This window comes from Hemicordylus capensis, chromosome 6, assembly GCF_027244095.1.
Source record: "Hemicordylus capensis ecotype Gifberg chromosome 6, rHemCap1.1.pri, whole genome shotgun sequence".
Taxonomy (NCBI): domain Eukaryota; kingdom Metazoa; phylum Chordata; class Lepidosauria; order Squamata; family Cordylidae; genus Hemicordylus; species Hemicordylus capensis.
Genome location: NC_069662.1, coordinates 61,517,332 through 61,529,386, shown reverse-complemented (window position 1 = coordinate 61,529,386; position 12,055 = coordinate 61,517,332).

Below are 12,055 nucleotides of genomic sequence, written 5' to 3'. Positions count from 1 at the left end.
CTTTTTTTGCAGTTATTCTTTATCAAGCAGTCAAAAGCAAGCAAAGAGTTGTAAGGTGGGCGACGTCATCGACCACCACCACCCTGCCCCCTCTTGGTTTACAGTACAACTGGAGTGTTTGGCATAATTAAGGCGTTAAAAAAGAATCCAGATATATACATATATTTCAATATATTTATAATAAAACTATACCCTTAGGCAACACTGTTCAGTTATGTAAGGAGTTATCAATTCATCAATTTCAATTTATATCAGTCATTTACCAAAAACATTACATTACGCAATAGCCAATCATAATTTACATAAAATGTGACAAAATCTGGCCACTGCATTTGTATACTTATAATTAAAATTTGCTAATAAATAGACTAAATAATATTCATCTGAATGTCCTGGAAACCTCTCAAGCAGAGGAGCAATGAGATTTAAACGATCATCCTTGTAAAGTGCGCAGTATAGGATAACATGCTCAATAGATTCAATATCACTCAGTCCACAAGGGCAAAGGCGAAATGGATATGGAACTCCTCTAAACCTCCCAAAAAGTACCGCTGAGGGTAGCACATTTAAACGTGCTAAAGACAAGGCCCGCCTAAACTTAGGAAGAGTGATGTTAATTAAATAAGTAGCCGGTTTACTGCTGAGAATCTGATCTCCTAAATATGAGCCTTTTGCAATTTTAACAACTTCAGACTGTAAATCAATGTCAGAAATATGTTGCTTAATAACTTTCCCTGCAGTATCATGCCCCAAACTAAGGGTGTCAAGAGAGAACCCATAAAATTGGGATTTTGTTTTGACAAGGCATTTCCAAGTGGAATCAAAAGGGTTGGTTAATACCAAATGGGCAAGTCCGGGTTGAAGAAAGACCAGTTTTAACCAAAATGCAAAAATGCACTTCCAGTACTCTGCTTCCATTGTGCCAAGGCCCACCTCCTACCTGATAACAACATTAGGAACACATCTAGGAAGCTGTAATATAGTCCTAATAAATTTTGTTTGGACAGCTTCCAGAGATAAAAAATTATTGTAAGGGCCAAGCTGAGCTCCATATAATAATTGAGGATGAACCCTGGCAGTAAACAATTTAATAGCGGCCGGGATGTATAGTGCTCCTTTTGTAAAATAGAATGATCTGATCGTATATGCTGAGGCTTGGGCGTTCTGCACTATGTACTTTAAGTGAGCCTGCCGATTGCCCGTATGATGAAAGACCACAACAAGATACTTAAAGGTTTTGTAGTTGTTCCAAATAATGGCCATTCATTCTCCATTTGTAGAGTTTGGGGTGCTTAGCAAAGACTAGAACTTTCATTTTTTGATAGTTTGTTTCAATGAACTCATCGGCACAGAAAGAACTCAACAGTGAAAGTGCCCATCTTAAGCCAAGTTAATGATATGAGAACCATGTCATCCGCATAAAGCAAGATGGCGACATGCTTATGTGCCAATTTGGGTGGGTGAATCGAGGGGACATTCAAAGTGGAAACAATAGAATTGATGTATATGTTAAACAAGACATGGGCCAAGATACATCCCTGTCTCACCACTCTAGATGTTGGAATTTTGGCTGTATGGAATTTGTATGGCTGTATGGAATTTATGTTGGAATTTCCCTGCATGCACAGGTGTGCCCTGAGGCGGGTGTTCCCATGTAACTTGTAGATCAAGAGTAACAATCTCTTGTCCATAGTTAACTCCTGTAATTTAGCCCACAATCTGTCTCTGGAAATTGAGTCAAAAGTGGCTTTCAGGTCTACATGTGGCTTTCAAGCCACATACAAGGCCGAACCAGGTTTTCCCGAATATTTATCTATGAGATGTTGTAATATAAACACTTGCTCCGTGGTTAGAGTGCTGGACTAGGACCGGGGAGACCCAAGTTCAAATCCCCATTCAGCCATGACACTTGCTGGGTGACTCTGGGCCAGTCACTTCTCTCTCAGCCTAACCTACTTCACAGGGTTGTTGTGAGGAGAAACCTAAGTATGTAGTACACCGCTCTGGGCTCCTTGGAGGAAGAGCGGGATATAAATGTAAAAAATAAAAATCAATAATAATAAATAAATAAATAAATAAATCCTGCCTGCTCAGGTGCGAGAAGATTGTGAGATTCAACCCAGTCAATAAGCATAGCTAAGAGCTGTCTGGCATATAGCTTAGCAATAATACTGATTAGGCTAATGGGACGATTATTTGACGGATCGGTACGAGTCCCCCTTTTATAAATGGGGACTATTATAGCAACACCACACTCTGGAGGGACTCTGGCAGTGCTGTCTATCAATATAAATAAGGCTGCCAGTACTGGCACCCACCAGCCCAAGTTTTCGTGTATAATCTCAATTCTACGCATCCCCATTTTAAAATTATTTTTTTACATTTATAACCCACTTTTCCTCCGAGGAGCTCAGAGTGGTGTACATGCTTATTTTTATCCTCACAACAACCCTGTGAGGTAGGTTAGGCTGAGAGATACATGACTGGCCCAGAGTCACCCAGTGATTTTGCCTGTGTCCATGGTGAAAGTAGTCAGTCTACTAGCCTGAATGTTTTCTGTCTGGTGCACTGGCCTTCTGATTAAAAGGAATGTCCACTCAAGGGAATCGTGTTGAGTCAGTAATCCAATACTAAATGCTTGTGTTTTGTGCTTCCATGCTTGTGTTTTGATCCTGCCATGTTTAGAGGATACCTGGGAGGCTGGGGGAGGTGGCTTTAAGGTTCAGGGAGGGTACTCTTACCTCCCCTGCCATGTTACCCCTCTCTGGCACAGCTTTAAAAAATGCTGGCACAGGACGACTGTATACCCTCTTGCTGCCCCTGACAGTGTAAAATTGTGCGTTTGCCACACACGCCTGACACTTCCAGTTTTACACTGACTGGGGGTATACAGCCGCTCCGTGCCAGCATTTTTTAAAGCAGAGCCGGAGGTGGAAACACGGCGGGGGAGGTAAGAGCATCCTCCTGGTGCCTTAAAGTCATCTCCGCCCCTGCATTTGAACATAAGTGGTCCGAACCTGTTTGGCTTTCCTTGAATGGAACGCTGAACAGGTTCGTGCGCATCCCTAGCCATGTTAGATACAATCTACACACCACTGTTGTCCTGTAAGCACTAAAAAACAACTGATGTTTTCCATATTTAGCTGTATCTCTGCAGATGAGCAATTGAGATTTGTGTGAGCATGTGTGTGTTTGCATTTTGATCCCACTCATTAGCTACAAACTATACTTTGCCAGTTCTTGCTTAGGCACCTGCCTCGTCCTGCTTCCACCTCCACATTCGCCCACAATTGGCTTTGCTTCCTGCACTGCCCACAATCGGCTGCATCTCGCACTACCTGTGGCACCTGCCCAGTGGCACCTGCCCAGTGCCACCACCCTGACCCCTACCTCAGTCTAAGGAACCACCAGCTGCAACTGGTGCAGGAGAACCACAAGCAAAACATGTACATGAATCTAAGAGCCCCTGGTGGCGCAGTGGTAAAACTGCCGCCCTGTAACCAGAAGGTTACAAGTTCGATCCTGACCAGGGGCTCAAGGTTGACTCAGCCTTCCATCCTTCTGAGGTCGGTAAAATGAGTACCCAGAATGTTGGGGGCAATATGCCAAATCATTGTAAACCGCTTAGAGAGCTCCGGCTATAAAGCGGTATATAAATATAAGTGCTATTGCTATTGCTATTGCTATTGCTATTGCTAAGGAGGAGAAGCAAAAAACAAACACACAAACAAACAAAAAACACCTGAAGTACATGGACTGAGAAGACATCAGTTGCTGAGTGAGAAATCCCTCTTCTTGTATGTCAGGTCCACTTTGGTGTTAGCTCAAACTACTCCTTAAATGTATATCATACATCAATATTTCTTTTGTGCCTGGTCTTGCATTTGATTTTGGCCTGCACCTTTTTTTTTTTTTTTTTTAAGGGAGGCAGCCATGTGGAGAAGGTGGGACAATGGACAGTTTCTTTGTGTTGGACATGAGGGGACCAAACCATCCAGTTACTATTGTATCCACTGTTATGACTCAACCAACTCCCACCAACTCCACTGCCCTCTGTAAGGCAATGTTTATTTTGAGAAAGAGTTCCTTTTTTCTCTGCCTTTTAAGAACATACGGTTGGAGCAGCTGTGGGAGAAGTGAGGAGTGAATATGGCTCATTTTGTAATACTTGCATAATCAGAAGATACAGTAAGTTGTAAAAGAAAAGGATATTTTACCAAAGTTCCTCCTTTTCAGCCTTTAAAACCTTATAGAAGACATTTCTTTTCCAAAGGTGTTTGCCCTTTAATTAACTTATTTTTAAATTTCAGATGCTGTTCTTGTTTGTACACTACCCTGAGTCTATGGACTGGGCGGTATATTAAATCTTTTAATAAATAAATAAATTCTTCACCTTCCCTTCCTACGAATATTCATAACACTTTCCACCCGCCATGTGTCCTGTTGATATTCATCCCAGGGAGATTCGCCTGACAGCCAACTACAGCCAGCCATCCCCTGTCCGTGACTTAACAAAGATGTCTGCTGAGTTTTTAATATTTCTTTTGATGGGGCCTGGAACTGGTATTGTGTGAGGGATGCAGGGAAGAAAGAACAGAGTAGTTCTTGGATGATGTAAACATACTTTCTGCATTCACAAACAAGGGTATATTCCACCCCTATCTCTTAATGTATTCTTATCACTTAATTCATTGCATGATTTAATGACAATCTGAATACTTTGTCTGCGAGTTAAAAAGAGCTTTCAGAGGACCCTTTGTGGGCCTTGCTGTTGCTCTTTTCTTCATGTGCCATATACATATGTCTCTTGTATGCTGCTGTTTTGCTTTCATAACCAACATAGAGATTCAACCACTAGCTGTAACTACCATATCCTTTGAAGAAAAGCTTTTGCAAATTCTGGAATACAAGACATCCAAAGTGTACCCCAAAAAACTGAAGAAAGACCAGAAACAATCTTTTCGGTTGCCTGCTGGTAAATACAGCCTCATAGGTAAGTTTTAATATGTTACTGCACTATATCTCACCATGCACTGGTTTGAATTATTAAAATATCAACTGCTTCACCATGTTCCTTTCTATGTACAGAATGGAGAGCAGCTACAGCTGTCATATGAAAAGCTTTGCACATAACTGCTGTTTTTGATCCATGACGAACAGCCCTGCTGGGTCAGGTCCAAGGCCCATCCAGTCCAGTATCCTTTTCCCCACATGCAAGAGGTGAGGGCATGCACTCTCTCCTGCTGTTGCTCCTCTGCAACTGCTATTTAAAGGCATCTTGACGCTGATGACTCTTGACTTTAAAAAAGTGTCTCTTTGCCAAGTTAGCAGGGACCAATGAGGCTGCTGGTGGTGGGAGAAAGCAAGGCTGGCAGCAGGAAGGGACTAGAGAGGTGACATATTAACATTCTGAAGTAATGAGAAAATCCATTCCCCGCCCCCACCCCACCCCATTCTTCAGCAAGAACAAATAGGAAACCAATTCCACCACCTTCCCACTCTTTACTGGTCTAAACTCACATTGGAGTTGTAGGACTATTTCTGATGTATAACCTGCTGTGCTGGTACCATTGACCACATTTAGAAATATAAATTCAAGCAGTTATTCCAAATGCACTGCTCTACTTTCAATTGTGAGGTAATTCTTATCAGAAATGGACTGCACTCCCCTGAACTCCAAAGACTTTTGCATCTCTGTAATCCAGTATTGTCTTTATTCAACATTGAATTTTTGCCAACTTCTCATAATCTGTCCTGAATTGTATCAGAGAAGCAGGCAAAGAGTTAAAGTTGAGAACAGCAACAAACAGGTTTATATACAGTGCAGCACCCCACCATTTGAAGAGTAGGGTTAGCATATATATCATGAGACTGTGTGCAAGCCGTCTCGGTTTCTGAGCTGTCACTGTCACCAGGTTATGCTTCTTCTGACCCTTAATCTCTACTGTCTTTTAAAAACTGAAATGGCTAGATCAAGACAAGTCTCTTGTCTTGACATATTTACGTGTTCTTTTTTTAATGAATCTAGCATATTTTCAGACATAGACTAATTTCTTTGTAGCAAAAGATGGAGTAGGCTAGGGTTCTGTTCTGCTTAGGATAAAGGTTGGGTCCCCCTGAAATTTTCTTGGTTTTTTCCCTGGCCTTCACATCTCCATGAAGTGACACATGCCTTTTTAAACCCCTATTTCTCTCTGCTGAGGGTGAAGGATGAAGCAGGAGGCGGATGGAGGAAAAAATTGTACTCCATGTCCTGCCCAAGTGACTTCTCAATGCTGTAAAATCCACAGATGGAAAACCTTTCTATCTTAAAAATAACATGCAACATGAAATTGTCCATACTCTTCAGAAGGCACTTGAGATATCCAGTGCTCATCACAATGGAGACAATGGACACTTTGGCATCTTGAAAACAAGGTTAACCATCAGCAATAAGTATTATTGGCCAGGACTGACAAAGGACATCATGAAATGGGTATGTACGTACTCGCTGAACTTTCAACTGGGTTCTCTAATCTTGCATGGACCACTTTTATAAACAATGCCGGCCTGCTTGCTGCTTTCTAAGACATGAGGACGTAAGAACAGCCCTGCTGGATCAGGCACAAGACCCATCTAGTCCAGCATCTCATTTCATAAATTGGCCCTGGGAAGCCCAGAGGCAAGAGATGAAGGCATGCCCTACTGCTACTCCACCATAGCTATTACTTAGAGGCAGGGGCGTAGCTAGCCCACTGGCGGCCCGTGTGTGGCCGCGGCGGGCACACCAATAGCCCCACCCCCTGCGTCTGACGTCAGACACAGGGGATAGCCACGCCTCCCGCGTCTGACATCAGACGCGGGGGGCCATGGTCTGGCTCCCGAATGGAGCCTTCAGGTTCCGTTCGGGAGAAGCAGCTTAACTGCTGAAGGGGCCGCGCGGCCCCTTTGGCAGTTAGACAAAGGCTGGTGCTGCATTCGCAGCGCAGCCCAGGAGCGGCTCTTCCCTGCAGGCAAGAGCCGCTTCTGGGCTGCATTGCGAACACAGCACCAGTCTTAGCTCCTGAAGGGGCCACGTGGCCCCTTCAGGAGCTAGTTAGGCTGGCGCTGCATTTGCAGCGCCAACCTTTGTTTAGCTCCCGAAGGGGCCGTGCGGCCCCCGCTCGGGAGCTAAACTACCGCCCCCGCGTCTGACGTCAGACGCGGGGGGCGTGTCAGGGCCGCAAATGGTGGCTCCTGATTGGGCATGGCTCGGGTTCTTTGAACCCGTTTGCCCAATTATAGCTACACCCCTGCTTAGAGGCATCCTGCCTCTGAGGCTGGAGATGGCTTATAGCCCTCATACTAGTAGTCATTGATAGACCTCTCCTCCATGAATTTATCTAAACCCCTCTTAAGGCCATGCAGGCTGGTGGCTGTCACCACATATTGGTGACAGAGAATTCCACAAGTTGAGTATATGTTGTGTAAAAAAAAAAAAGTAAAAAAGTACTACTTGTTGTTGATCTGAAATTTCTTGGCAATCAGTGTCATGGGATGACTGCCGGTTCTAGTGCTATGCGAGATGGATAATTTTCTCTCTCTATCAACTTTCTCCACAACATGAATGATTTCATAGACCTCTATCATGTCTCCCCTCAGTTGTCTTCCTTCTAAACTAAAAATCCCCAGATGCTGTAGCCTTGCCTCACAAGGAAGGTGCTCCAGGCCCCTGTTAATCTTGGCTGCCCAATTCTGCACCTTTTCCAGTTCTACGATGTCCTTCTTAAGATACGGTGATGACCACTGTTTGCAGTATTCCACATGTAGTCGCACCATAGTTTTTGTATAAAGGCATTGTAATATTAGCATTTTTATTATCAATCCCATTCCTAATTATTCCAAGCATGGAATTGGCCTTTATCACAACTGAAGCACATTGTGTCAACACTTTCAATGAGCTGTCCACCATGATCCCAAGATCCCTCTCCTGGTCAGTCACTGACAGCTCAGATCCCATCAGCATATATGTAAAGTTGGGGTTTTTGCACCGATATGCACCACTTTGCACTTGCTAACACTGAAGCGCATTTATGTATGTTGTTTGTTTGTTTCTTAACTTAACACATTTGTATGCAACCCAAAACTCACATCTCTGGGCAGATTTCACACAATAGTAACATTATTAAAACCTGCAAATCTAATTAAAAGCCTAGGTGAACAAATGTGTCTTAACTGTGTTCTTAAATGTTGTCAGACAGGGAAATTATTGGAGATTCCAGATTCTCGGGGCAGCAATGGAGAAGGTCCGTCCTTATGTAGCCACCGGTGAGCTGGTGGCAACTACAGATGAACCTCTCCAGATTATCACAATGGGAGGTGTGGTTCATGGCGAAGAAGACATTCTCTGGAATACCCAGGGCCTAAGCTGTTTAGGGATTTATAGGTTATAACCAGCACCTTGTATTTTGCCTGGAAACTTATCGGCAAAGTTTATTGGTGTAGGTCTTTCAAAACAGGAGTGATATATCTCTCTAGGATGCCCCAGAGACCCACCTGGCTGCTGCATTCTGTATCAACTGCAGTTTCAGGACTACACACAAAGGCAGCCCCACATAGACAGCATTGCAGTAGTCCAGTCTGCAGATTACTAGCATTTGTACCATCGTTTTGAGGTTGTTTATCTCAAGAAATTGACTCAACTGGCATGTCAGCTGAAGCTGATAGAAAGCACCTTTGCCATTTGTTGGAAGTGAAGGACTCTGCGCTGTCTCATGTCTCAGTGACAGAGGGGGACAGATTAGTGAGTCAGAGGGCTAGGGGGGTCAAGACACTGGTCATCCCTTCTCTACTGCTCTGACACTATCCCTTTGATATGTAGATAGCTACTCTCAGGGACTTCCTGCCTGCCTGCCTTGCCGCTTCATCTTCCCTTTCTTCTCCCTTGCAACACACACGCTCCTATCTCCCTGCACCATGTGTGCAGAGATGCAGAAACCATCCCTCTGTATCCAGCTAGCTAGCTAGATTAAAGATCGTATCTCTCCACTTTACTATCTAGAATGGAGTTCACCAATAAAGACTCCTTATATTGATTTGGAACTCTGAACTGGCTCCAAGTTTCTTTTACTCTCAGCATACACGCATGCCTAGGCAGACTCTGCTGTGTGTTGCCTCTGTGCACTCTGCTGTAATAGAAGGGTATTTCTTACCAGACAGAATTCCCAACACCATTTGCCATTTTGTCATCCATTCCCCCATTTTGGAGGGATCCTTTTGGAGCTCCTTGCAATCCCATTTTTATATTTCAGTACCCTAAATAGTTTGGTGTCATCTGCAAATTTGGCTACCTCTCTGCTTACTTCAGCTTCTTGATGGGGAACTTTGTTGAAAGCTTTTTGAAAGTCCAGGTATACTAGGTCAACTAGATAACCTTAATCCACACAACTTTTGATAAGACCAAACATAAATGTCTTAAAATAAAAAGACATTTTTATCCAGAGTCAAGCCCAAAGGCTCCCATTCTGTTTAACCATTTGTGGAAATTTATCTAGGTTACTGTGAAAAGCAATAGATCAATTATGATTTCTTATTCAAAATCGCAGATTTCCACATGTGGTGTCTGCCAGAGATCTTGCATTCCCTCAAATGCTGATACAGAGCTGCACAGTGTCCAAGTGAGTACCTGTTATATATTCTTAGATAAAGATCAGCACACCCAATTTACGTTACGAGCATTATAGTACAACTCTGTCAGGAGCTGAACATTTGCCCCCCCAACCGCCCTCTATGAGACTGAACACAGATCAGATCATGACAACAGTGTGACAGGCTTCTGTGCTTGGCAAAGGAGGCTGAGGAAGAGGAAGGTCTGTGTTCTGGAGGTCTGCTTGCATGACTGCAAAGGATTACAATTGCTTGCTTGTAATCACCCCTCTCCTTGGCACCTCCTTAGTGCCAAGCTCCAGAAACAGCACACCCTACACAGAAAATATGCAATGCTGCGGTGTTGGTGCACGCAATACATATGTAATCTTGTCTGTGGAAGGTGGAATGTCCATTGTGCAACTGTTGCACACAAAGTGGAAGTCAAAGTAGAACCCTGCTAAGAAACTAGTTCAAAGCAGGAATGATTTAAGAGCTATATATGCCCAGCAGGTGATAAAAACAATAAAATAAAGTGCTTAAATCCAGAAAAACGCTAAAAATAAACCGAGCTAAAAAAAAAGGCGTCTGCTCAATCCTCAAGTGGGCGGGGCTCCCCATTGCACACAAAGTAGATGTGTGCCTGCAGGAGAGGCAGTCGATGTGAAAGGACAGAAGGCTGAGTGTGGCACATGCAAGTGATCCAGCAAATCGGCAAGCATTTCCTGCATCGCTGTTGTCTTGTTTCTGTACTCTTCCTAGTGGTGTAAGATGACAATCAAGAATAAAGAACCATGGGATTAGTACAAAAATTGTGTGTGTGACAATTCCACGGATCTATTGCTTTCAATATGAATGGGCAGCTGTGTGGTCACATGTTTAGGTTCCATACTTCACATAAAAATGTTCTGCCCAGCAGCAAAGGACTCAGCCTTGTCAACCGTTTTAACAAACTCACCCTGGGAGTCAAATATGTGAGGGTAATGCAATCTGACAGAGTGTTGACAACTGACACTCTAGTCCATCAGCAAACAGCACCCATCAGGAAAGCTCGCCCTTGGAGTTAAAAATGTGGGGGTAGTGGAATCTGTTGGGGCCCGGCCCAGCCCAGGACTGAAAGTATGGTCCCTGAAAACTGATGGGAGTCCAGTCCAGGACTGGAACTCAGGACCTGCACATTCAAACAGTACTCCCTTTGCTGTTATCCTACATAACGACAGCTCCTCACCTGCTCATAAAGGAACTTGACAGATGCAGCTCTGCATTAGCAAAGTTGCACAATTGATAAAGCTTGCCTACAATCCTGCAGGACTAAACGTTTTCAGACAATGCCCGTCAGCCAATGCCAAGATTACTAAATGTTTCTGATGTTAATAACCAAACCTCTAATAGCTGAATCTGTGTCCAATAAGTTCTGCTGGGTTCACAGACAATCACTTGCAAGCTTGTGGACTATAAAGGTCTCTTCACTAACTGAAGTTCTGAACACCCAGGCTGTGCTGTTAGGACAAGGGAATCCTTCAAAAAATGTTTTGCCACAGACAAACAGGATACTGCTCTTCTGGTGATTCCATAATACCCCCCCCTTTTGCAATTTTTAAAATAATACAACAATGTAACATTATAGTATATTACTTGAATAATGTAATATAGGATTCCAGTATTTAAATTCAAATTTATTTATGTAACATATTTTTATACCGCCCCAAACTTGCGTCTCTGGGCAAGTTAATTAAAATCATTTAAACATTAAAATCATTAACATTAAGATCATTTAAAACCAACATTAAAAATTAAAACCATAAATCTAATTATAAGCCTGGATGAATAAATATTTCTTCAGTGCCTTTTAAAAAGTTACCAGAGATGGGGAGACTCATTAATTTCAACAATGAGGCGTTAAAATGTCTCATTAAAATGTTAAATTTAGCTCATTTAACATTAAAATGTTAAATGAGAAGTTCAAATGTCTTCTTATATTTTAACTCAGTTTGTTATATTTTAAACTCAATAAAACCAAGGAGCAACTAAAAATTGTGTCATGTAAGATAAAGGGTAAGAGCTTCTGCCGGGTTTCTCTAAGAACTGGCTACAAATGGAGAGACGGCGCATGCTCTCTTCTTGCCAGCATTCAAAACGTTGCCGTGCAAGATAAAGCCTAAGAGTTTCTGATAGATTGACCTTCAGGGTTAGGGCACTGGCTTCAACTGGAGAGGCTGAGCATGATCTCTTCTTGCCAGCTCTCCAGGCATTTCACAGTAAGGATGTGCATGAACCGATTTGAACTCTGGCCGGCTCGAGGGTTTGAGTGCATCCTCCCCTACCCTTAAAGCCACCCCCGCCGTTGAACCTGCTGGTTCTGTGCACATCCCTATTTCACAGCAGTTCACATTCGCCTTTTGATACACTATTGTAGCCATTCCTTTTTGTTTTTTTTAATGTTTCAGTTATT